This window comes from Hibiscus syriacus, unplaced genomic scaffold (genome assembly GCF_006381635.1).
Source record: "Hibiscus syriacus cultivar Baekdansim isolate YM2019G1 unplaced genomic scaffold, ASM638163v2 tig00111792_pilon, whole genome shotgun sequence".
Lineage (NCBI taxonomy): Eukaryota > Viridiplantae > Streptophyta > Magnoliopsida > Malvales > Malvaceae > Hibiscus > Hibiscus syriacus.
In genome coordinates, this window is record NW_024063179.1 from 1,170,080 (window position 1) to 1,196,078 (window position 25,999).

Consider the following 25,999-nt stretch of genomic DNA (forward strand, 5'->3'; position numbering starts at 1 on the left):
AAAAAAACCTTTTTCAATTAAAAAGTTTGACAATCTTTCATACCAAGCTCTTGGAGCTTGTTTTAAACCATAAAGTGCTTTTGTCAATTTAAGAACATGATCCGAAAATTTTGAATCTTCAAAACCTGGAGGTTGTTCCACATACACTTATTCTTTTATAAAACCATTTAAAAATGCACTTTTAACATCCATTTGATATAATTTAAATTCATGAAAACATGCAAATGCTAATAACATTCTAATTGCTTCCATCCTAGCTATGAGAGCGTATGTTTCATCATAGTCTATGCCCTCTTCTTGAGTATACCCTTGAGCAACAAGTCTAGCCTTGTTTCTCACTATATTACCACTCTCATCAAGCTTATTCCTAAATACCCATCTAGTACCTACAGTAGATTTATTACTAGGCCTTTCAACTACTGTCCATACTTTACTTCTCTCAAATTGATTTAATTCTTCTTGCATAGCCATAATCCAATATTCATCTTTTAATGCTTCTTTAATATTCTTAGGCTTTATGCATGAAATAAATGCAACATAATTACAAATATTTCTAAGAGAAGATCGAGTTGTTACCCCTTTGGATGGATCACCTATAATCTCACCATCCTTGACATAGTTGTACTCTCTTGGATAAGATACTTCCCTTTCTTCAATGGTTGGATTCTCAAGAGGATCATGAGTTACCTCATCTTTTGTTTCTTCCTTTGATGATGGTTCTTCAACGTCATGTCTAACTTCATTTGTATTTATAACACCTACATCATCAATCACACAAGAATCCTTCCTCGGAAGAGGATTATCATCGAGAACAACATGTATAGACTCTTCTACAACTAAAGTTCTTTTATTAAATACTCGATAAGCTTTAGAATTTAAGGAATAACCCAGGAAAATTCCTTCATCACTTTTAGCATCAAATTTGCCAAGGTTTTCTTTACCGTTGTTTAAAACAAAACATTTACATCCAAAAGGATGAAAATAGCTAATGTTAGGCTTTTTATTTTTGAAAATTTCATATGGAGTTTTCTTTAAAATAGGCCTAATCATTACTCGATTTACAACATAACAAGTGGTATTTGTGGCTTTCGCCCAAAAATATTTTGGCAAATTTTTTTCACAAAGCATGGTTCTAGCCATTTCTTCTAAAGTTCGCTTTTTCCTCTCAACAACTCCCTTTTGTTGAGGGGTTCTAGGTGCTGAAAAATTGTGACTAATACCATTAGAATTACAAAACTCAGTAAATCCAAGATTTTCAAATTCAGTGCCATGATCACTCCTAACACTAGTTATAGAGTAACCTTTATCGTTTTGGATTACTTTTGAAAATGTGATGATTTTTTCTAATGCTTCATCTTTAGTACTTAAGAATAGAACCCAAGTATATCTAGAATAGTCATCTACCAAGACAAATGCATATTGTTTTCCACCCAAGCTAGTAGTCCTAGTTGGCCCAAAAAGATCTATATGGATCAATTGTAATACTCTACTAGTTGATACGTCATTAATGGATTTAAAAGAAACTCGTTTTTGTTTTCCTTTAGCACAAGCATCACAGATTTTATCATTATCAAATTTAAGCTTAGGCAACCCTCGAACTAAATCACCTTGAATTAGCCGTTGCAAAACACTCATACTAGCATGTCCTAGTCTCCCATGCCATAACCAACTATCATGTTCATCCTTAGCAATTAGGCACAAATTAGTCATATCAATAGAATCTAAATGCACCATGTCTATGTTTCCTATTCTATGACCAACAAGCATAATCTGATTAGATGCAATGTCAATGACTTTACAACCATTAATATCAAACATGACATTGAATGCCTTATCACAAAATTGACTAATACTCAATAGATTATGCTTTAATCCATTCACATATAAAACATTCTTAATTTGTATGGAATAGGTATTACCAATAGTACCAATACCTTCAATGTGACCTTTTGAATCATCACCAAAAGTCACTTCTCTCTCCATTTTTGGCGTTAAGCTCTATGAACCAGTTTTTGTCTCCGGTCATGTGTCTTGAGCATCTACTATCAAGGTACCATGAATTTGGATTTGTTTCCCGTGCCTTGTAGCAATGCTCATTTTCCTAAAAACATAGATTAATTTCTAATTTTGGGTCCATATTCATTAGTTTCCAAAATTCTAGTCCCCTTAGGTATCCATTTGTGTAGGATATCCTTATCTTTAGTAGTAATGAGCTCTTTAGGAACCCATATACTTCTAATGATTTTTCCATTAGAGGTTCTTTGGGGACCTCTATGATTGTAGTTTTTAAAACTTTTTCTAACAAAGTTGGATTTTGAATTTTCTCTATTTTCAAAACGTTTTGTTCCAACTTTATCAAAAGAAGTTTTAAGATCATCAATTTTCTTTTGATGATCATCATTGACCTTTGAAAGTAAATTTTGCAAATCCAAATCCAAATTTTTCTTTTCAAACTCTTCTAGTTTGATTTGCAAATCTTTGATTTTACTTTCAAGATCGTTATTGGTTTTGGATATGAGTTTATTTTCATTTTTCAATTTTGAAACATCATTTTTATATTTTAAAAATAATTTCTCATAATCCGAAACCAACCCATTATATTCCTCTAATAACTCATCATAGGATAAATCATCAAAATCAGATGAGTTAGAGGTTACCTTAGAATCTTCCCCAAATGTCATCAAGCACAAGTTTGCTACTTATTGTTCCTCTTCATCGAAACCTTCTTCATCGCTCCAGGTAGCCACATGAACCTTGTGCTTATTCTTTGATTGACTCTTTCTCTTCAATTGTGGGCAATCATATTTGACATGCCCTGGCTTTTTGCATTCATAGCAAATAATCGGGTCCTTATCTTTTGGTTCATTTTTGAGGCCTTTATTTCGTTTGAATTTTCTTCCTCGGTAAGGTCTCATCATTTTTATGAATCGTTTGGCAAACAATGCCATTTCCTCGTCATCGTCATCTTCATCCGAATTACTCTCATTTTTTGTGGATTTAAGAGCAACTCCAATGTTTTTCTTCTTCTCCTTCTCCTTTGGTGTCTCTTCAATCTTATCATGGTCCACCTCATCTTCAAGCATCATTTCATGAGTGAGGAGTGAACCAATTAGCTCTTCAAGAGTTAAGGATGTTAGATCCTTAGACTCGATGATTGTCGTCTTCTTTGATTGCCATAATTTTGGGAGGGAGTAGACTAACTTCATCACAAGCTTTTCATTTGAAATGATATCTCCATATGATTTGAGACCATTGACAATCGTATCTATCCGTCATAGCTTTGATATCTTCATTTGGTTTCATCCTGAAAATTTTATAGCTATGCGTTAGAATACTAATTTTAGATTTCTTTACCTCATCGGTACCTTCATGAGTGACTTGAAGTTTGTCCCATATTTATTTGGCGGTTGTACAAGATGAAACTCTTCCGTATTCATCTGGTCCAAGAGCACAAAATATGATATGGATGGCTTTGGAGTTGAGCTGGAACATTTTTGTCTCTCATTCACTCCATAATCTTGGATGAGTGAGAGGCTTGATGTATCATTCTTCTACGACATTTCATGCTCTCATGTCACTTGCTTGAATGAAGTACATCATCTTAATTTTTCCAATAGACATAATTAGCCCCATTGAAGAAAGGAGGCTTGTTGACGGGCATCGAATCGAGATCGGAGTCGAAGTTTGAAGTAGAGACCATTGATGACTTTGATTATCGATGTAACTCTTCCCGAATCGACTCAAGAGGCGATTAAACCTTCAAATGAGTTAGGCTCTGATACTAATTGTTGAGTTAATCGATTGACAGAATCGACCAAGAGGGGGGTGAATTGGTAATTAAAATTTTGGTGGAAGCTTTTGCAGAAAATTGAAAGAAATTGCACAGCGATTTAGAGTGGTTTGACTTTATCAACCAAAGTCTACGTCCACTACCTTAGCTATCCACACTAAGGATTTTCCACAAATTCACTAATTTGTCTTTCTTTTGAGGACAAAGAGTAACCTTACAAACCCTCAAGAATTATACCACAAATTCTTGAGAACACTCTCTCCCAAAGAGAACAATACAAATTTGCAAACTTATAAGGAAATCCTCACAAGGTAGATTGTTTGCACAATTCTAGAACAAAGAAAAGAACACTCAAAAAATGAATACAATTGAGCACAATAAATGTTCTTGAAAGCAAAATGAATATTGAATGAAAAATAGGCTTGAAATGCTCAAACTTGAGGTTTGATGCTTTCTCTTTGATTCTCTCTTGATTCTAGTTGCTTGATGTTTCTTGTTATTGATCAATGGCTTCTAAGCTTGCTTAAATACACCTTGAATCACTTCTGAACGTTGGGGATGAATAGTGGAGTCAATATAGCCATTTAAGTGTGAAAAAATTAATTAAAAATAATTGGGAGCTTCAGTGCATCGATGCATACCCATGGTGCATCGGTGCATCAGTGTAAAATTCAAATATTTTGACCGTTGGACCCTTAATGCATCGATGCATCAAGTGCATTCGATGTTTCAAAATAGCCAGAATGCATCGATGCATGGTTGGTGCATCGATGCATCAAATGCATTCGATGTTTTCATAAAATCCTCAGTGCATCGGTGCATGGTATGTACATCGATGCATGAAATGCATTCGATGTTCAATTTAATTCATGGTGCATCGATTGGTGCATCGGTGCATCACTCTGAAAAAATTGATTTTAGGCTTGATTTTTGGTTCAAAATACTTTGTGAAAATTGTTTCAAAAAATATATTAAGTATAAAACACAATTTTACACATTTAGTAAGGTTTGAAATTGATCTTAAAAGACTTGGAGTAATAATTTGATATTCGATTAATTGAATCGAATATTTATAAAATAATTTGTAAAATCTTAAAATTTATTTAAACTAATTTGTTATATCGAAATACAAAAATGTTTTCAACACATTTGCTGTTGACTTTTCACTCACCGTTAAGAGAAACGATTGGGTTCTTCCTTTTTCTTTCGTCTGAGATCTATTATTTGAAAGCCACAAAAGTCCAGACAAAGTCGAGACGAGAGTCGATCCGGTTCAAACCTTGTAGCAGAGCCAGAGCGATCTATAATCGAGTCGGTTCTGGTTTAAACCATGTAGCAGAGCGATCTATAATCGAGCCAGAAAGAGAATATGAAATAAAATTGCATAAAGTAGGAATTGAGAATACCACCATAAAGGTTTAAGGTTAATTGTAATATCCTCAATACCGGGTTAGTGACCAAATTGAAATATTTCATAATTTGTTAGTCAAAGTAAAATAGTTGAATAGTTCAATGATGTATTTGGGAATATTTTCGGAAAGTTATTAGTAATTATCAAAGGAATTAAAGGGAAAATGGTCATTTGATCATTTAAGGAATTAAAAATGTGATAGTAGGGATATTTATTTACACGTGGGGGTGAAGGAAACCAAAAACAAGGTTTTCAGAATTCATTTCTTCTCATTTCTTCTTTGTGCGTGAAGCTCCAGCTCAAAGGTGAGTTTTTATTTTTGTTGATTATTTGTTAAATTAATGGTTGGGTTTTGATCATTAGATGATAACTAAGCTTAAGGAAAGCTTAAGTTATCTTAAAATCAAAAGATAAAGGAGTTAGAGAAGATTAAAGATTTGGAGTTTTTGAGTGAAATCATGAAATAGAGTTGATAAGTTGAATTTGAAGTTAAATTCGACCTGTCATCAGCTTAATTAAGAGATATGAAGTGATAGAATTGAAATTAGAACATGTTGAAAATTTGGTATGATTATTGATTTCTATATGGTGAATAGAATTTTGAGGTTTAAGATGAAATAAATGGATATAAATTAGTTTAAGTATGTATATTTGAGTTAAGAATAGAAAAGGGAATGAAACATGAAGAATTTAAGTTGACATAGTGAATTTTCGGGCATGAACAGTGATTTTTCTGGGCTTGAACGAAATTCCAGATTGTGCAGGGGTACAGTTCCCCCCTGAGGGGTATCGATTCCCCTAAATGAAAAATGGAATTTTGGTTCATTAAACTGGTTTAAGTTATTAACATCAAGTTTAAAGTTTAGGCTTCTGATAGTTGTTTTGAAATGTTATATTTATGTAGATATTGAGCCTAAACACGTTCCGAAATAATCAAAGGATTAGGATTGAATCAAAGCAAGGCTAAGGTGAGTGCAATTTAATTGTACTTATGCTATCGAAAAACATTGGCTTGCGATGAGCCAGTGACGAAGTTACTATGGTAAGAAATGACTCCTAAAATGTTATATGATCGATATGATTCTTATGAGTGTATTTTAATTTATAGGATCATAAGGAATTGGACTTGTGATAAGTCTATTTACAATAGTTATAGTATATAGAGTATTGATTATAAGAATGTGAATGACATGAAATGTATGTATACTTGATTATATGAACTGATATGTGTTATATGTGCTATGTGACATATGTGATGCATGTGAAGCATATGAGAACAAGAGATGATATGATTTGTATGATATATGAATTCATGAGTAAAGACATATGTGAATATAATTTGTATGCATTATATGTCATGTGAACATAAGAGAATAAAGCATGTTATATGATGAGGTTAGGTGATGAAACATAGATGAAATATATATGATATAAGAATAAGACATGAATAAAATGATATATATGTTTATGTGAATCCATGCAAAGTGATACGAGCTATGTGACATATGAATATGAATTCATATGAAAAGTGACATGAAAGTAAACTACATGATTATATGCACATGTGATATGTGATTACAAGAGAAATGACATGAGTACATGAATAAAGAAGCATAAGAAAAATGCCCATGTTATATGATACGAGAGCTATAGGTATAGTTGGCATGCTAAGAGTCGAGGGTCTATGCGGTCCTACAGGACAATTCTACGTGGTCCTTCGGGACATATATGTAATTCCATGGAACATGTATGTGGTACTTCGGTACACTTATTTGGTCTATTGTATTATGTATATGGTTCTTAAGGAGTGGTCCTTCGGGACATATGTGATATGTCGTCCTTCAGGACATAGTGGTCCTTCGGGACATTTCTACACGGTCCTTCGGCACAAATATTCAGTGCCCCTAGTGGGAATTTATACGAGTTGTGGTGACAAAATTAGTGCACAACCTCAATGTACTCACATACCTTCAGTTCTCACCAGTGTACCATGGGCTAATTAAAGAGATAACACAATATACTATATGTGATGTATATGCTTTGATGATACGAAATGCGTTATGAATTATATGATGTTATGTGTGTTTGTTATGAAATGATATATGTTTTCCATGATGTATATGGAAATGTTCAACATATACTAATATGATAAAAAAGAATTAGTGATAATAATATTATTAATAAATATGTTCATGATAAATGCATATGTGTGCATTGGTTATACAATGGGAGATATGTTTTTATATTATATGATAGTAATTGCAGAGGTATGCCTTTTGTTTATATGAAATGTTTTATGATTTTATTATATGTTTATATGCCTCACTAAGTCATCGACTTAGCGTGTGATTGTTTCACACGTAGGTTTGGAAAGCGAAAAGAGAAGTAAAGAGGAACAAGACATGTCAGTTCTCCTTACCGAATGTCAGATCAGAAATGTAGATAAAATTTACATGTATTTTGTTAGAAAGAATTTTGTTGGCATGTAATAAATAAAGGATTAGTATTGGATACGCTCTGATCGAATTTTGAAATGTTTTAAACGTATATATATATATATATGTAAATGGTAAATATACATAGATGAACGCTTTAAATTTTATGAATTTATACGTATTTTACGAAAGTTACTGTAGCAGGGTATCGGTTCCCTATAATAGGGGAATCAGTTCCCCTTTTTGAATTTAGAAAATTTTAACATTCGGGTATTGTAGAAGGTATTGTTCATCACTGTTCATATGTATTTTACTGTTTATAAATACGTTTTCGATTGGAAATTTTATACGAAACACAATTTAATAGGATATTGTGGTATTTTCCTAAAATAAGTTCAAATATTTTGATATTTTGTAAGAAAAAGGTTTTGAAAATTCAATGTGACATCTCAAACTCGTATTCGGGTCGGATACGGGTTGGGGTGTTACATTAATAACACAAGGTTATCTTATCACAGGCATGATAAGGCAGTTGCATTTCATAAAATTATTACAAGTTTTCAGTTTTGAAACTACTTGATTCTTTAAACGATAATAAAAAAGACATGCAACCTTTAGCAACCATAGGCACCTTCCTGCTCGGCATCAGCCGCATCCGTGGCTGCTTGGTCGATATATATCGTACTTCTTGTGACAATGCTGTAGAATTTGCTGGAAGAACAATGTCAACAACTATCAGTATCGGAATTAACTCGAAACAATCGCATAGAAGTTGAATTTTCCATTTCGGGACAACACTACAATGCAAAATCGAAAAAACTTTTGTCTGAAAGCATATAGGTTGCTTACTTTAGTGCAATTGTGTCCGACTGTGTTCATTGCCACCGGAGGCTCCTGGTGAACCTTTCTCCGATACGAGGAAAAAAAAACACTTCCTGATGATAATGTTGCCTGCACCATGTTGCTTTCCTTAGTACCATCAAGACTTCCATTGGTCAGCGAGAACTCGAAAAGCCTGCAACTACTTTAACAAGAGGAAGCTAATTCTTGGTTAGTCTGTAATGCAGGTTGAGCGGCAAGAGGTGGTGAACCGACAACAGAATCATTAGCGTGACAGAACGAGTCCATGGTAACGTGATGCCTTCCATGAGAATCATGTTCGCCAATTGAAGCCGGTAGTAACTTTGTCCCGTATTTTTCAAGGCTATTGAATTTATGAACAGGATTAAAGTTCAGAATTGGATTGCTTGCTTGTTGGAACATTAACACCAAAGACGGTGAGGAAACTTGAGCAAATGAAGCAGATGGTCGCATAGGACTACGAGTATTATAGCCCTGCATCGAGGAAGACCATCCCCTTCTACTCCCCGACAATCGACCACTATTACGGACGACACCAAGACTTTCATTTCCTCGAGTCTCTTCCGCAGTTGAGCTTTTTCCATACAGAGAGCTTACAAAAATTTCTTGACCTTGCAAGACCTTATGGAACCGGAAAGATTCCCCAAAGCCAACACCTTTATAGGAAATATCAGATTCACCAATGGCTTTCTACCAACATTTCTTATTGCAGCAATATCAAAACCATTAGAGCAAGGAAAGCAGTGTTGTATTTCAGACCGATGCATGTTTTGACTACCAGCACGGTTGTAGAACGGGTTAAAATTCGAAATGTCTTGACCTTGTAAGACCCTCTGGAACCGCAAAGGTTCCGTAAAGTCGGATGCTCCTCCATCTGTTAGAAGAATGAAGGACCAAATCAAATAAAGCTGCATGACATGGGAAAGAGATTTAGCTATGCAGAAGAACCTACCAGGAACTATAAACTCCGATTCTCCTGAAGGCAACCCAACCCTATTCCTTTTCGAGCTGGGTGAGCGCAAGTTGTTAGAACTAGAATAGGATCAGATGGTTCTATTTCCCAGGGAGAAACCCTTCCATGCTTGTTGGCGTCAATATCATCTCACTTACCTACCAAAATGATTCGGAAAGAACTATTGGATTAGCTCTAGCAATACCAACTATTAGTTGGTCTAGCGGATAAAATCTTTAAGGTTCGAATCCTAACATTGTGAATGAAAGAAATTGGGTCCTATAGATCAGAGACAATAAGGATATATCCGGTAAAAGATATTTTCATAGGTAAAAAAAGTATGTGTTAAACTCTTACGTAGAACCGAATAATGCCAAAAGGGGGTAAATTGGCTTTTGAATGATTTTGGTGGAAGCAATTGAAAAATAAAACTTTGCACAACAATTTAGAGTGGTTGACTTTTAAACTAAGTCTACATCTACTACCTTAGTTATCCACACTAAGGATTTTTTAAATCCACTAGATTTGCAAACCTTTAAGGATAAGTTATAACTTTACAAAGACACACAGGTTTATACCCCAAAAGCTTGCTTACATACTCTCCCAAAGAGAAATTACAAATTTAGCAAACAAAAGAAAAATCTCACAAAGTAAAATGTGTTTGCACAAAATAAGCACTCACCAACAATCACCAACAATGAAGCTCACAAGTGTGTTACAAAAGATTTGACAATTTTAGCTCTAAAATACTATTGATGTTGTTTGATCTTGCAATTGACTTTCTTTTGTTTTCCATTTGAATCTTGGTCCCTTTATGTCTTCTAACATCACTCTAGCCATCTGGAGCAACTAGAGATTGAATAGAGCTATTGGATTCATTAGTTTTGAGCATTTAATGCTCACATGCACATTTGGTATCGATACCAACGATAAAATTTATAGTCGTTAAGCCTTCAATATCGATACTGTTTGAATCAGTATCGATACCCACCATTTGGTCTCAAGACTGTGACCTTGGTAGCGATACTTAAATGTCCTCTGGAATTTTGGTATCGAGACTTCCTTAGTGGCCTCGAGAACAAAGCTATTTTGGCTAAAAATCAAGTGTTTCGAGCTTAAAATGATATTTATAAAATGCTACTATACTAAATAACACTTGTGATTATTTTTCACACTTAAAAATGATTTAAAAACATTTATGATAAATTATATAAATATTATGAAATTACAAAATTTAATAATTTAAAATATTATAATAATTATGTTATATCAAAATCAAATTTTAGTTCAACGATCTCCCTTTTTTAATATAACAAAACTTTTGTGAAAATTTGCCTTTAAAAGATTTGTCATATTTTGTGAAAAATAAGTCTCCCCTTAGAAAAACAATTTTTGGCTAACAATTTACACGTGTACATATTTCCCCCTTTTTGTTAAAGCAAAATCAATTTAGCTTCAAAAGAGAAAATATGTTAGTGTAATAGGGAACTTAAATATTCAACATAAAATAATCAAAAGTCAAATTATGCTTATCATAAGATAATCAAGTTCAAAAGCATAATATCAATCAATATTTCAAACATCAATCCATAAAGTACTAACAAACCAAGTGTCAAACATAAATAACATGAAGTTCCAAAAAATAAGTCATAAAGTGCATAAGCCCAAATCTAAAAGCAAATGTCCTAAAATGACAAATAAAAGCCTAATCTTTCGGAGGTGGTGGTGAAGGAGAAGGAGACAACAAGTGATGATGTATAGAGCGAACATCGCTCTCAAGTGCATCCAAGCGAGTATCTATGCTCCCAAGTCTTTGCATCACGTGATCATATAACATCTTCATCGTAACTCCTCTTGAGGCGGCAACACCGATGTCTCGTCATTTCGTCCTCTTGCTCCTCGATGTCGTCCAAGTTAGGTCTAAAAGGATGTCACTCACCGGACATGGCATCAAAATCCCAATTGCCATGTGGGCTAATTTGATATCGATGACACTAACGAGGGGAATAGGAAGGTTAAGGGTGGCAGACACTCTAAGCTTATCCCTAAATATATAGCTAAGAATACAAGCATAGGGAAATGTCTTGGAATAGTTGGACTCTTTACGACAACATCGACAAGTTCTAAGAATATGATATTTGCAAAGTTTGGGCGAATATTGTTCTTAATGTTATAAACCACCATAGTTGCAAGTGCACATATAGGTAGCCTTACCACTCGAAGGACAAAAAAACCAAGAGATAAAAGTAGCAAGAGACGATCCGGGAAATCAAGATGAGTAGGGTTATCATATGGGAACCTCTCAAAATTAGTAGGAAAAACTTCTTTGAAAGGATCATCATTGTTATCAACGATATTTAAGTGGGCAGCGATGGAGGATGGACTTAGAGTAAAAGTTTGCCCATAAGATATGACTCGATCCCAATAACTATATCCTCATTACCTTCGACATGGACGAGAATGGCGTTGACAAAGAAATCACAAATAAGATTTGGATGAATCTTGGGAGAAATGCAAAACAAGTCTAACCAATCCCAAAAGATGAAAGTTTCAAAGATAGGAAATTGATACACTTCGACATGAGAAAATTAGGGTTATGGTACGCTCGGACAGGACATATTTTCTTATTTTTGTAAAAGCTATTAAACAAGTAAAGAGCATCGAGATTGCTAAAACAAGCATTTTCAAAGGTAGATGATTAGAAAATTGACCTTGGAGGATAGTTCTACTAGTCCTAGGACGCTTGGGGTTTGTTATAGGAGGCATTTTTTAACAAAACAAAGGCTAAGGCAAAAATAATGCTCTTTTGGGAATTTTGTCAACACTTGGGGACAAACCTAAAATAATGGTTCTAGGCTAAAAATGTTGAATAGGTTTACCTCCTACAAGAAAAAGCATATAATATCCCAATAGACCAATCAACTTCGTTTATATTGATAAAATATTGCACATATTTGAAAACTTAAACAACCCCTTTTAAAGAATTTTTGAATTTTTTTTTAGTAAACATGTTGTTATGCAATATGAAGTTTAAACAACATGTATATCATTTCTAGAACTAAATGCAACTTAAAAACATGATTAAAATGATTTTAAAGCACTACTTTTGGGGAAATGGGTTTATACAAAATTACCTCAATCTTTGATGAAAAATGATGATTTTTTATGAATCCTTGATGCAAATCCACTTGAACCATATAAGGTTGAAGTATTTAAGTAAAAATTTAAGTACAAACAAGTTTGAGTATAGAGGATTTGGGAGAATTTTAAGAGATGTCCGGTTAAGGTTTAAAAAAATAGGGATTCTGGCTATTTTTAGATAAAAATACTCAAAATCACACGAAAAGACCCCCCGGTATCGATACTTGAGACATGCGGTCTCGAGACCCCTTACATGTATATTGATACTAAAAGGCGGGTACTGATATTGATTTTGGCTACTTAAATTTTAGTCTCGATATCGATTTACTGGTCTCGAGACTAAAAGCTTGAAAATGTCAATTTGACATTTTTGTCTCTCAAACGCTTCCGGATTAAGCACCTAATGATTTTAAGACTATAGAATACAATAGAAACTTATTTAAGCACTAAAAGATATAATTTGATACTAAAATTTAGTGTTCTTCTAGGTACTTTACTAGAGTGTATATTGTTGACTTTTTAATGAGTTTTCTAATTAGAACAAACAAGGTCCAAAACATACCACAAGGATTAATTAAGGCCAAAGAACATTAAATTAAGCATACAAGGCCATAAAATATATCATTTCTAGAACTTGGGATACACAATCAAGCACAAAAACACATGTAATCACATAAAAGTATAAAAATTGCATGAAATAAAATCATTTACTACTTGAATTAAGATTGATTATTAAATCTCCCTTTCATCAAGTGTTCTTCCTTAGTGTGTCTAGAGCCTCTTAATGCCTTGACATTGTTCACCATTGCTTCAACACACCTATAATAGACAATTAAGCAACTTTTGGTACCTAAATCTTCTTGGGTCCATTAATGTCAGTTTCAAGCAATTTAGTCATCTTAGGTATCCATGGAGATAGGATATCCTTGTGTTTAGTAGCAGTGAGTCCTTTAGGGACCTATATACTCCTAACTATTTTCCTTTGAAATATTTGGGGGAATAAGCATGTATATTGTAAAAACTATTTTTGACAAAATTTGATTTTAAGTAATATTTTCTTTCAAATTTATTTTTAATAAATTTTTCAAAATTAGCTTTTTCTTTCTCAATATCATCAATTTTCTTTGATGGTCCTCATGAACTTTGGAAAGCAATTTTGCAAGTCTAAATTTTTTTCTCAAAATATTTAATTTATCTTGCAAATCCTTGACTTTGTTTTCAAGTTCACTATTAGTCTTAGAAAGTGAGTCATTTTCAATCTTCAATTTTGAATATTTTTGTGTGTTTTGAAATCGTGACTTAACATTCTAATAATAATTTATCATAGCATCTTGTAGATCATCAAATGAATAGGAATTTGGATTAGATGAGTTAAGGATACCTTTGAATCTTCTTGGATGGCTATGAGGCAAAGGTTGACTACTTCATCTTCTTCATCATCAGTCATGTCCTCATCACACCAAGTAGCAACAAAAGCTTTCTTCTTACTTGATCACTTCTTCTTTAGAAGAGGACAATCATATTTGACATGTCCCGTTCTTTGGCATTCATAGTACACCGGGGGACCTTTCTTTTTGCTCGATTTATGCTTCTAGTCTTCTTTGGATGTCATGAATCATTTGAATTTCTTGAAGGTATTGGTCATCTCTTCGTCTTCATCCACCTCTTCACTTGAGTCTTGATTACTCTCATTGGTGAATTTGAAGGCGATTTCCACCTCATTCTTTTTCTTATTTATCTCTTCTTCTTCTTTATTCTTCTTTGGAGCTTCATTTCATGAGTGAGTAATGATCCAATGAGCTCATCGAGAGTGTATAACTCCAATTCTTGGCTTCTTCAATGGCATTGGCTTTGCCTTACTAATATTAGGCAATGAGATAAACATCTTTCTCACAATCTCTTCATTGGGATAGACCATTCCAAAGTTCTTGAAGTCATTGATATCGTGGTAAACCGATCATACATGTCTTGATGTTCATTGGGTTTCATCTTGAGGTTCTCATTATTGAGAGTTAGAATACCAATCTTGGACTTCTTGGGTCACCTATAATTTATCCCAAATGTCCTTAACATTAGTGCATGAAGATACTTTACTATTCTCATCCGGGCCAAGAGAACAAAAGAAGATGTGCATGGTTTGGCAATGAGTTGGGCAAGCTTCCTATCTTCATTTGTCCACTTCTTTCGATTTCTTGGAGGCATGGGAGAACTATCGATGATGTCATCCCAAACTACAAGGTCGATGGATTGGATAAAAAACATCCTATTCTTTCAATAGGAATATTTACTCCATTGAAGAAGGGTGGCTAATGGATTGAGTGAGAATCTTCAACATTGTAGGAGCCAAAAGTTGAAGCCATCTTTATCGGTTGATTGAATAAGTTGATAGAGCTTTTCTAGGATCTTCACAAGGTTGTTAAACTGTTGATTGTGACCCGCTCTAATACCAAATGTTAGTCTATACGTCTAATGCCAATAGGGGGTGAATTAGCCTTTGAATGATTTTGGTGGAATCAATTGAAAATAAAAAACTTTGCATAACAATTTAGAGTGGTTCAACTTCTAAACCAAGTCTACATCCACCGCTATTCATACTAAGGATTTCTCAATCCACTAGTTTTGCAAACCTTTAAGGATAAGTGTAACCTTACAAAGACACACAAGGTTTATACCCCAAAACCTTGTTTACACACTCTCCCAAAGAGAAATTACAAATTTAAGCATTCACCATGAATCACACTTGAGCAAAATTAACAATGAAGATCATGTGTTACAAAGATTTGATAATTTTAGCTCTAAAATATTATTGATGCTAGTTTGATCTTGCAATTGACTTTCTTGTGTTCTCCATTTGAATATTGGTTCCTTTTATGTCTTCTAACATCAATCTAATCATTTGGAGTCATTGGGGATTGAATAATCCGTTGGATTAATTAATTTTGAGCATTTAATGCTCACATGCACATTTGGTATCGAGACTGAATCTTCCAACAGTCAAATTTATAGTCGTTAAGCCTTCAGTATCGATACCCACCCTTCAATCTTGAGACTATGACCTTGGTATCTATGCCAAAATGTCCTCTAGAATTTTGGTATCGAGAATTCCTTAGTGGTCTCTAGACTAGAAATGTTTTAGCTAACAATCAAGTGTTTCGAACTTAAAAATGATATTTATAAAATGTGAATATACTATAACACTTGTGATATTTTTCACACTTAAAAATGATTTAAAAACGTTTATGACAAATTATATATAAAATTGTGAAATTACAAATTTTAACATTTAAAATATTATAATACTTATTTATATCAAAATCAAAATTTAGTTCAACAGTATGCAAACATAAGAGAGGATATTTCATAGTTGCATATTTAGAGACTTGTTTTCCCAAGTTAAAAAGTGCAACTTTGGAATAAAAAGGGAGAAGTTATGAAAGGCTTAATACAAAATAAGTGTCCAAATTATGCCTCGAAAAACATTTTATTGCCTAAATAATTTTTGTTAAAGATAGATGTCTAATGTTTTAAATATATTCGTTAAGTGACACATGTCACGTTATGGTAATTTTACGAATTTATTTTAGAATAAAAAATTATATATAAAAAAGAATAGTAGCTTTCGCTCTCTCCCCTAACCCCATGTTTCCTCATTTCCCTATTTCCCCTTAGCCATTTCCCTTTGTTGAGTTAATCGATTGACTGAATCGGCTAAGAGGGGGTGAATTGGCAATAAAAATTTTGTAGAAGCTTTTCAAAATTGAAAGAAATTGCACAGCGATTTAGAGTGGTTCGACTTTATCAACCGAAGTCTATGTCCACTACCTTAGCTATCCACACTAAGGATTTTCCAACAAATTCACTAATTTGTTCTTTCTTTTGAGGCCAAAGAGATAACCTTACAACTCCCTCAGAATATACCCCAATTATTGAGAACACTCTTTTCTAAAAGAGAAATACAAATTTGCAAACTTACAAGAAAAACCTCACAAGGCAAATATGTTTGCACAATTCTAGAACAAAGAAAGAACACTCAAGAATAAATACAATGAGCACAATAAGTGTTCTTGAAAGCAAAATGAATATTGAATGAAAATAGGCTTGAAATGCTCTTGAGGTTTGATGCTTTCTCTTTTATTCTCTCTTGATTCTAATTGCTTGATGTTTCTTTTTGTTGATAAATGGCTTCCAAGCTTGCTTAAATACACCTTGAATCACTTCTGAACGTTGGGGATGATTAGAGAAAATATTATAGCCGTTTTAGTGTGAAAACAATTAATAAACAGTTTAGCGTGGGGGGAATCGGTACCCCCTATGGGGAATCGTTCCCTAAGTGTAAAATTTAAATATTTTGACCGTTATACAAGGGGGAATCGGTACCCCTGGGGGGAATCGGTTCCCTCCGAGCATACTGGAATTCTCGGAGCCAAACCATTCAGGGGAATCGGTACCCCCTTGGGGGGAATCGGTTCCCTCTGAGCAATCTGGAATTTTTGGCTTTGAAATGGTTCGAAATACTTTGCAAAATTATTTTGAATTGTTTTAAGATTAAAACTTAATTTTACACTTTGAGTAAGGATTAAAAATGATCTTTGAAAGATTTGGAGTAATGTTTTGATATTCGAATAATTCTATCGAATATACTTAGAAAATCATTTGGAAAATCTTAAAATTCATTTAACTTAATTTGTTATATCGAAATATCAAAATGTTTTCAACAATCTCCCCCTTTTTGATATAACAAAACATTTTAGTAATTTTAAGATTTTGAAATCAAGTTTGAATTACTCCCCTTACTTTAACACTAACACTTTAAAACACATTTAACTTCTCCCCCTTTTGTAAATCAAAAGACCTTTTAAAGAATTTAAACAAGGTTTTGAATCATTTAGCCAATTGATTATATTAATAACTGCTAAGATCACAAGCAAGAGAAACGTTAGCCATTAGTTTCATAATCAAGATTCATAATTAATGTGAAATGGCAAATTGGTCATATATCTAATCATGAAGTAAATGATGCAATAATGAATAATTTAATCACACCAAAATAGATAATTTCTAACCATAAATCCAAAACAAATTCAAAGTCAATCAATCCACAAATTCAAACATTCAAATATTCAAATGTTAAAACATAAGTTTGGAGATCAAAGCAAACATAGATCACATATCAGATCAGAAGGAGGAAACGAGCTCGCATAGCGCCATTTCGTTAGTGAGGTCATTAATACCGCGTTGGTTGCTTTATTGTTTGCACCATCTCCCGAAGAATTTCTAATTGTTGAGCTCCCATTGTGGATAAGTGGACTCTATAGAAGAAAAGCGTGAATCCATGGTCGCGTATCGAAAATCGAATGTCTCCATAAAGGATTGGAAATATGGAGGCATTTGATGCTTGTGCTTGCTCTTCGGGCTGCTCCTCGGGCTGCTCAGGCTCATCTTCGGCTTCATCGATGTCTCGCATTAATTGCTCAAGCTCGAGATCTTCGTCAGCTTCGGGTGGAGCTTGTGAAGAACTAGCTCCCGGAGTATTTGCAGAAGATCGAACCCATTCACCGGTTTCCTTATCCTTAATCCATCCGCTCTCGTTAAGGAAAGAAGGTTAATTTGTTTCTTAAGGGGAAAAATGGAATCTAGACCGACTCTAAGCCTAGCTTTGGAAAACATTACTTAAAATGCAACCGTAAACAAGAGATGAACAGAGTTTCTTGTTAGGAACAAGATTTACGGTTTCAACAATTTCAGCAAAAATAATCTGAGGTAGGTTAATTTTAATATTGTTTTCAAAAATGTAACCACCAAAGATCTAAGGCTCTAAGAGTAGAATAACGACCTCCGGATGGTCTAAACCACCAAGAAATCATTAGATGAAGAAAATGTTCATGAAGGTCTAAGACACTTGCACTATCCCTTCTTTATAACGAGATCCTAAAACCTGTTTTTCATTTGAAATACCATCATTATCTAGTCCGAATGTATTGGCTATGTAAGCCGAGTCAATATAGAATTGTCCTAGGAGATAGGAACGAATTCATATGGTTTCGGTTTCAGTTTGGTTTTTAACACAAACAGCATTAGAATAGAAAATACGAACAAGTTGATGGCAAACGATGGGTTCAAGGTCAAATAGTTTATCAAATTTCCACTCTTGTAAAAGAGGAAGATATTTAAAATTGATAGCTAACATAGCTTGACAAGAAGGGATACGTTCTTCCCGGATTTTGTAAGAGTCGAAATATTGATAATACCAAAAACGATGATTTCTAGGACCAGGATGATTGAAACACGAATTTTGGATAGTCAAGTTAGGATCAATGGGATTAGGATTAGAAATTGGAATATGAGGAGGATTTGGATGTGGATTTGGTTGACGGTGTGTGAGCGACTAGATGATGACCTATCACGTTTAGGATTGGACATGGTTTAGGAAATCAGAATAGAATTGATAACCTACAATTTAGAAACACATGTATGCAATTCAATCAATCCAAAACTCAATTGAGTCCTCAATATTTCAAGATTCTCTAAATCAATCCTAATGGGCAAAGTTTTTGAAAAACTTTTGAAAAATATGGTTTTGAGAAACAATATATGTATAGTTTTCATAACAACAACATAATTTAATCAAAACACAATAATTTGAAATTAACATTTTTTTTAATTTCAAAATTTTAAAAATTTGGAAAATTCTTGTGTTTTTGATGAAATTGGTTGTAATATCTAGTTTCTAATCACTAAATAATCAATGCCCAATCTAAAGTTCATCCTAGAACTAATTAAAACAAGTCTTATGTTCAAAATCAATAAATAAGGAGTTTAGAAAATTTTACCTTGAAGGATGAGATTGAGTGGATTTTGATGTTGTTTGCACGATTTTAATGATGATTGCAAGTTTAGGAGATGATTTTGAAGTGAATTCCGATTAAAATCGATGATTTGAGGCAAGAATGGAGATACTGAGAAAGTTGAGGGAAGAAACGACGTGAAGAGAAAGGAGGGTTTTGAGTAAAAATAAGGGTTCTACCCGTGTATAACCAGAACCCCAGGGGGGTATCGATTCCCCTGTGGGGGAATCGGTTCCCCTTCAAAGGAGGAATCAGCTCCCTCAAGGGGGATCGATTCCCTCTGCACCAAAATGCTAAAATTCGATTTTAAACACCCAAAATGCTAAATTAATTTCCTCTAGTGGTATTGGCAACTCATATATGAAAATTAATCATGTTCAAACAATTCAATTAATCTTTAAATGATATTTGAACATAAAATTAATTTTTCATCAAGAATCATAAACTCCCCCTAACTAATAGCAATGAATGCAATCAAAAATTATATTATAAACATTTTTCATTTATTATTAAAAGTGCTAAATTATTTTAAACACTCAGTGAAGATAGGTTGGTCAAACCTAATTCTCTCCTAAGTGTCCAAAATCGTTCCTTGTCTAAAGGTTTTGTAAAGATATCCGCTAATTGGTGCAAAGTATCAACAAATTCTAGAACCACATCTTCCTTAGTGACATGGTCTCTAATGAAGTGATGTCTTATTTCAATGTGCTTAGTTCTAGAGTGTTGGATGGGATTTTTAGTGAGACAAATAGCACTAGTATTGTCACACTTGATAGGAATGGTACCTACTTCAATTCCATAATCAAAAAGTTGTGTGTTCATCCATAAAACTTGTGCACAACAACTACCAGCTGAAATGTATTCGGCTTCAGCGGTAGATAATGCAACACAATTTTGTTTCTTTGAAAACCAAGAATTAGCATATTTCCAAGGAATTGGCAAGTACCGGAGGTGCTTTTCATATCAAATTTGCATCCTCCATAATCCGCATCAGAAAAAGCATGCAAGCTAAAGCTAGAGTCTCTATGATACCAAAGTCCTAAACTAGGAGTGTCCTTAAGGTATCTAAAGATTCTCTTAACAGCTAGTAAATGTGATTCCTTAGGACATGATTGAAATCTAGCACATAAGCAAACACTAAACATAATGTTCGGTCTACTTGCAGTTAGATAAAGTAAGATCCAATCATTGACCTATATAATTTAACATCTATACATTTACCTCCTTCATCTAAGTCAAGCTTTGTTGAAGAGCTCATTGGAGTGTCATGAGGTTTCCCATTTTTCAGTCCAAACTTCTTGAGCATATCTTTGACGTACTTAGCTTGATTGATGAAGATGCCATCTTTTCTTTACTTGATTTGGAGTCCCAAGAAAAATGAGAGTCCCCCATCATGCTCATCTCAAACTCACTTTGCATTAGCTTAGAAAATTCTTGGCAAAGAACATCATTAGTAGAACCAAATATTATATCATCAACATAAATTTGAACTACTAATAAATCTTTACCTTTATGCTTCAAAAACAATGTAGTGTCAACCTTCCCTTTTGAAAAACCTTTTTCAATTAAAAAATTTGACAATCTTTCATACCAAGCTCTAGGAGCTTGCTGTAAACCATAAAGAGCTTTTGTCAATTTTAAAACATGATCCGAAAAATTTGAATCTTCAAAACCTGGAGTTTGTTCCAGATACACTTCTTCTTTTATAAAACCATTTAAAAATGCACTTTTAACATCCATTTGATATAATTTAAATTCATTGAAACATGCAAATGCTAATAACATTCTAATTGCTTCTATCCTAGCTGCGGGAGCGTATGTTTCATCATAGTCTATGCCCTCTTCTTGAGTATACCCTTGAGCAACAAGTCTAGCCTTGTTTCTCACTATATTACCACTCTCATCAAGCTTATTCCTAAATACCCATTTAGTACCTACAAAAGATTTATTACTAGGCCTTTCAACTAATGTCCATACTTTACTTCTCTCAAATTGATTTAACTCTTCTTGCATAGCCATAATCCAATGTTCATCATTTAATGCTTCTTTAATATTCTTAGGCTTTATGCATGAGATAAATGCAACATAATTACAAATATTTCTAAGAGAAGATCGAGTTGTTACCCCTTTGGATGGATCACCTATAATTTCACCATCCTTGACATAGTTGTAATCTCTTGGACAAGAATCCTTCCTCGGAAGGGGATTATCATCGAAAACAACTGTATAGACTCTTCTACAACTAAAGTTCTTTTATAAATACACGATAGGCTTTAGAATTTAAGGAATAACCCAGAAAAATTCTTTCATCACTTTTAGCATCAAATTTGACAAGGTTTTCTTTACCGTTGTTTAAAACAAAACATTTACATCCAAAAGGATGAAAATAACTAATGTTAGGCTTTTATTTTTGAAAATTTCATATGGAGTTTTCTTTAAAATTGGCCTAATCATTACTCGATTTACAACATAACAAGCGGTATTTGTCGCTTCTGCCCAAAATATTTTGGTAAATTATTTTCACAAAGCATGGTTTTAGCCATTTCTTCTAAAGTTCGATTTTTCCTCTCAATAACTCCATTTTTTTGAGGGTTCTAGGTGCTGAAAATTATGGCTAATACCATTAGAGTTACAAAATTCAGTAAATCCAAGATTTTCAAATTCAGTTCCATGATCACTCCTAACACTAGTTATAGAGTAACCTTTTTCATTTTGGATTACTTTTGAAAACGGATGAATTGTTCTAATGCTTCATCTTTAGTACTTAAAAATAGAACCCAAGTATATCTAGAATAGTCATCTACCAAGACAAATGCATATTGTTTTCCACCCAAGCTAGTAGTTCTAGTTGGCCCAAAAAGATCTAATGGATCAATTGTAAAACTCTACTAGTGATACATCATTAATAGATTTAAAATAAACTCACTTTTGTTTTCCTTTAGCACAAGCATCACAGATTTTATCATTATCAATTTAGCTTAGGCAACCCTCTTACTAGGTCTCCTTGAATTAACCGTTGCAAAACACTCATACTAGCATGTCCTAGTCTCTATTCTATAACCAACTATCATGTTCATCCTTAGCAACTAGGCATAAATTAGTCATATCAAAAGAATCTAAATGCACCATGTATGTTTCCTATTCTATGACCAACAAGCAATTCGATTAGATGCAATGTCAATGACTTTACAACCATTAATTTCAAATAAGACATTGAATCATTTATCTCATAATTGACTAATACTCATAGATATGCTTTAATCCATTCACATATAAAACATTTTAATTTGTATGGAAGAGGTATTACCTATTGTACCAATACCTTCAATGTGACCTTTTGAATTGTCTCCAAAAGTCACTTCTCCTCCTTTTTGGCGTTAAGCTCAATGAACCCGGCTTTTGTCTCCGGTTATGTGTCTTGAGCATCCACTATCAAGGTACCATGAATTTGAATTTGTTTCCCTTGCCTTGTAGCAATGCTCCTTTCCCTACAAACATAGATAATTTTTGATTTTTGGTACCCAAATTCTTTTGGGTTCATATTTTCTAACAAAGTTGGATTTTGAATTTCCACCTTTTTTATTTTGTTTTGTTCTTTTTCAAAAGAAGTTTTTTAAGATCAAAAATTTTAAGATCATCAATTTTCTTTTTGATGATCATCATTGATCTTTGAAAGTAAATTTTACAAATCTAAATTTTTCTTTTCAAACTCTTCTAGTTTGATTTGCAAATCTTTGATTTTACTTTCAAGATCGTTGTTGGTTTTGGATATGAGTTTGTTTTCATATTTAAATTTTGAAACATCATTTTTATATTTTAAAAATAATTTCTCATAATCCGAAGCCAACCCATTATATTCCTCTAATAACTCATCATAGGATAAATCATCAAAATCGGATGAGTTAGAGGTTACCTTAGAATATTCCCCAAATGCCATCAAGAACAAGTTAGCTACTTCTTGTTCCTCTTCATCGGAATTTTCTTCATCGCTCCATGTAGCCACATGAGCCCTGTGCTTATTCTTTGATTGACCCTTTTTCTTCAATTGTGGGCAATCGTATTTGACATGCCCTGGCTTTTTGCATTCGTAGCAAATGATTGGGTCCTTCTCTTTCGATTTATTTTTGAGGCCTTCATTTCATTTGAATTTTCTTCCTCGATAAGGTCTCATCATTTTTCTGAACCGTTTGGCAAACAATGTCATTTCCTCGTCATTGTCATCGTCATTCGAATCACTCTCATCTTTTGTGGATTTGAGAGCAACTCCAATGTTTTTCTTCTTCTCTTTCTCTTTTGGTGTCTCGTCAATCTTGTCGAGGTCCACCTCATCTTCGAGCATCATTTCATGAGTGAGGAGTAACCCAGTTAGCTCTTCAAGAGTTAAGGACGTTAAGTCCTTAGACTCGATGATTGTCGTCTTCTTTGATTGCCACTATTTTGGGATGGAGTAGACTAACTTCCTCACAAGCTTTTCATTTGAAATGATCTCTCCATATTATTTAAGACCATTGAAAATCGTTGAAAATCTAGCCGTCATAGCTTTGATATCTTCATTTGGTTCCATCCTGAAATTTTCATAGCTATGCGTTAGAATACTAATTTTAGATTTCTTTACCTCATCGGTACCTTCATGAGTGACTTGAAGTTTGTCCCATATTTCTTTGGCGGTTGTACACGATGAAACTCTTCCGTATTCATCTGGTCCAAGAGCACAAAAAATGATATGGATGGCTTTGGAGTTGAGCTGAACATTCTTTCTCTCTTTCACTCCACAACCTTGGATGAATGAGAGGTTTGATGTATCCTTCTTCTACAGTATTCCATGCTCCCATGTCACTTGCTTGAATGAAGTACATCATTCTATTCTTCCAATAGGCATAGTTAGCTCCATTGAAGAAAGGAGGCTTGTTGACGGGCATCGAATCGAGACCGGAGTCGAAGTTTGAAGCGGAGGCCATTGATGACTTTGATTATTGATATAACTCTTCCCGAATCGACTCAAGAGGCGAATAAACCTTCAAATGTGTTAGGCTCTGATGCCAATTGTTGAGTTAATCGATTGACTGAATCGGCCAAGAGTGAATTGGTAATAAAAATTTTGGTGGAAGCTTTTGCAGAAAATTGAATGAAATTGCACAGCGATTTAAAGTGGTTCGACTTTATCAACCAAAGTCTACGTCCACTACCTTAGCTATCCACACTAAGGATTTTCCAACAAATTCACTAACTTGTTCTTTCTTTTGAGGCCAAAGAGATAACCTTACATCTCCCTCAAGAATATACCCCAATTCTTGAGAACACTCTTTTCTCAAAGAGAAATACAAATTTGCAAACTTACAAGAAAAACCTCACAAGGAAAATATGTTTGTACAATTCTAGAACAAATAAAGAACACTCAAGAATAAATACAATTGAGCACAATAAGTGTTCTTGAAAACAAAATGAATATTGAATGAAAAATAGGCTTGAAATGCTCAAACTTGAGGTTTGATGCTTTCTCTTTTATTCTCTCTTGATTTTAATTGCTTGATGTTTCTTGTTGTTGATCAATGGCTTCTAAGCTTGCTTAAATACACCTTGAATCACTTCTGAATGTTGAGGATGATTAGAGAAAATATTATAGCCGTTTTAGTGTGAAAACAATTAATAAAACAGTTTGGAGCGTGGGGGGAATCGGTACCCCCTATGGGGAATCGGTTCCCTAAATGTAAAATTCAAATATTTCGATCGTTTTACAAGGGGGAATTGGTACCCCCTGGGGGGAATCGGTTCCCTCCGAGCATACTGGAATTCTCAGAGCCAAACCATTCAAGGGGAATCGATACCCCCTTGGGGGGGAATCGGTTCCCTCTGAGCAATCTGGAATTTTTTGGCTTTGAAATGGTTCGAAATACTTTGTAAATTATTTTGAATTGTTTTAAGATTAAAACTTAATTTTACACTTTGAGTAAGGATTAAAAATGATCTTTGAAAGATTTGAGTAATGTTTGATATTCGAATAATTCTATCGAATATACTTAGAAAATCATTTGGAAAATCTTAAAATTCATTTAACTTAATTTGTTATATCGAAATATCAAAATGTTTTCAACACCCTTTCCCATAGATGTCGGCCGACTGGCGTTGATTGCCATCGGTGTTTGCATCGGTGTCGATTCCAGATCAAACCCCCGTTAACCTTTTGTCGTAATATGCCACCGTTTTTCATGGAGAAGCATTCAAAGGTTTGTCGGATACCATCACCATTTTTCTTTGATTCAAACCGATTTCGACGTCCATAAGCTACATCGCCGCCACCATTCGAAACACCATGCAATTTCTATCAAAACTCAACCGTTTGATGACGACGACAATGGTCGGCGACCGTTTGGCTTAGTTAATTGAATTTGGGAATTAGGGATTTGGATTTTGGGTTTTAGATTTAGGGATTTTTGTCATGGTAAGGATGACAATTGACTAATACGTGAGTGGCCACGGGTGGGTGACCGTTCAGCGATGACTATGGTGGTCGTAGATGGCCGCCGACGATCGATAATGGGGTTAAAATGAGAGATTTTAGTTTTT

At 33.9% G+C, this 25,999-nt stretch overlaps 1 pseudogene; it reads right to left on the reverse strand.

Annotated features, from left to right (window-relative positions):
* Nucleotides 1–8,250: 8,250 nt before the first annotated feature.
* On the reverse strand, nt 8,251–11,292 carry LOC120170773 (annotated as a pseudogene).
* Nucleotides 11,293–25,999: the final 14,707 nt, after the last annotated feature.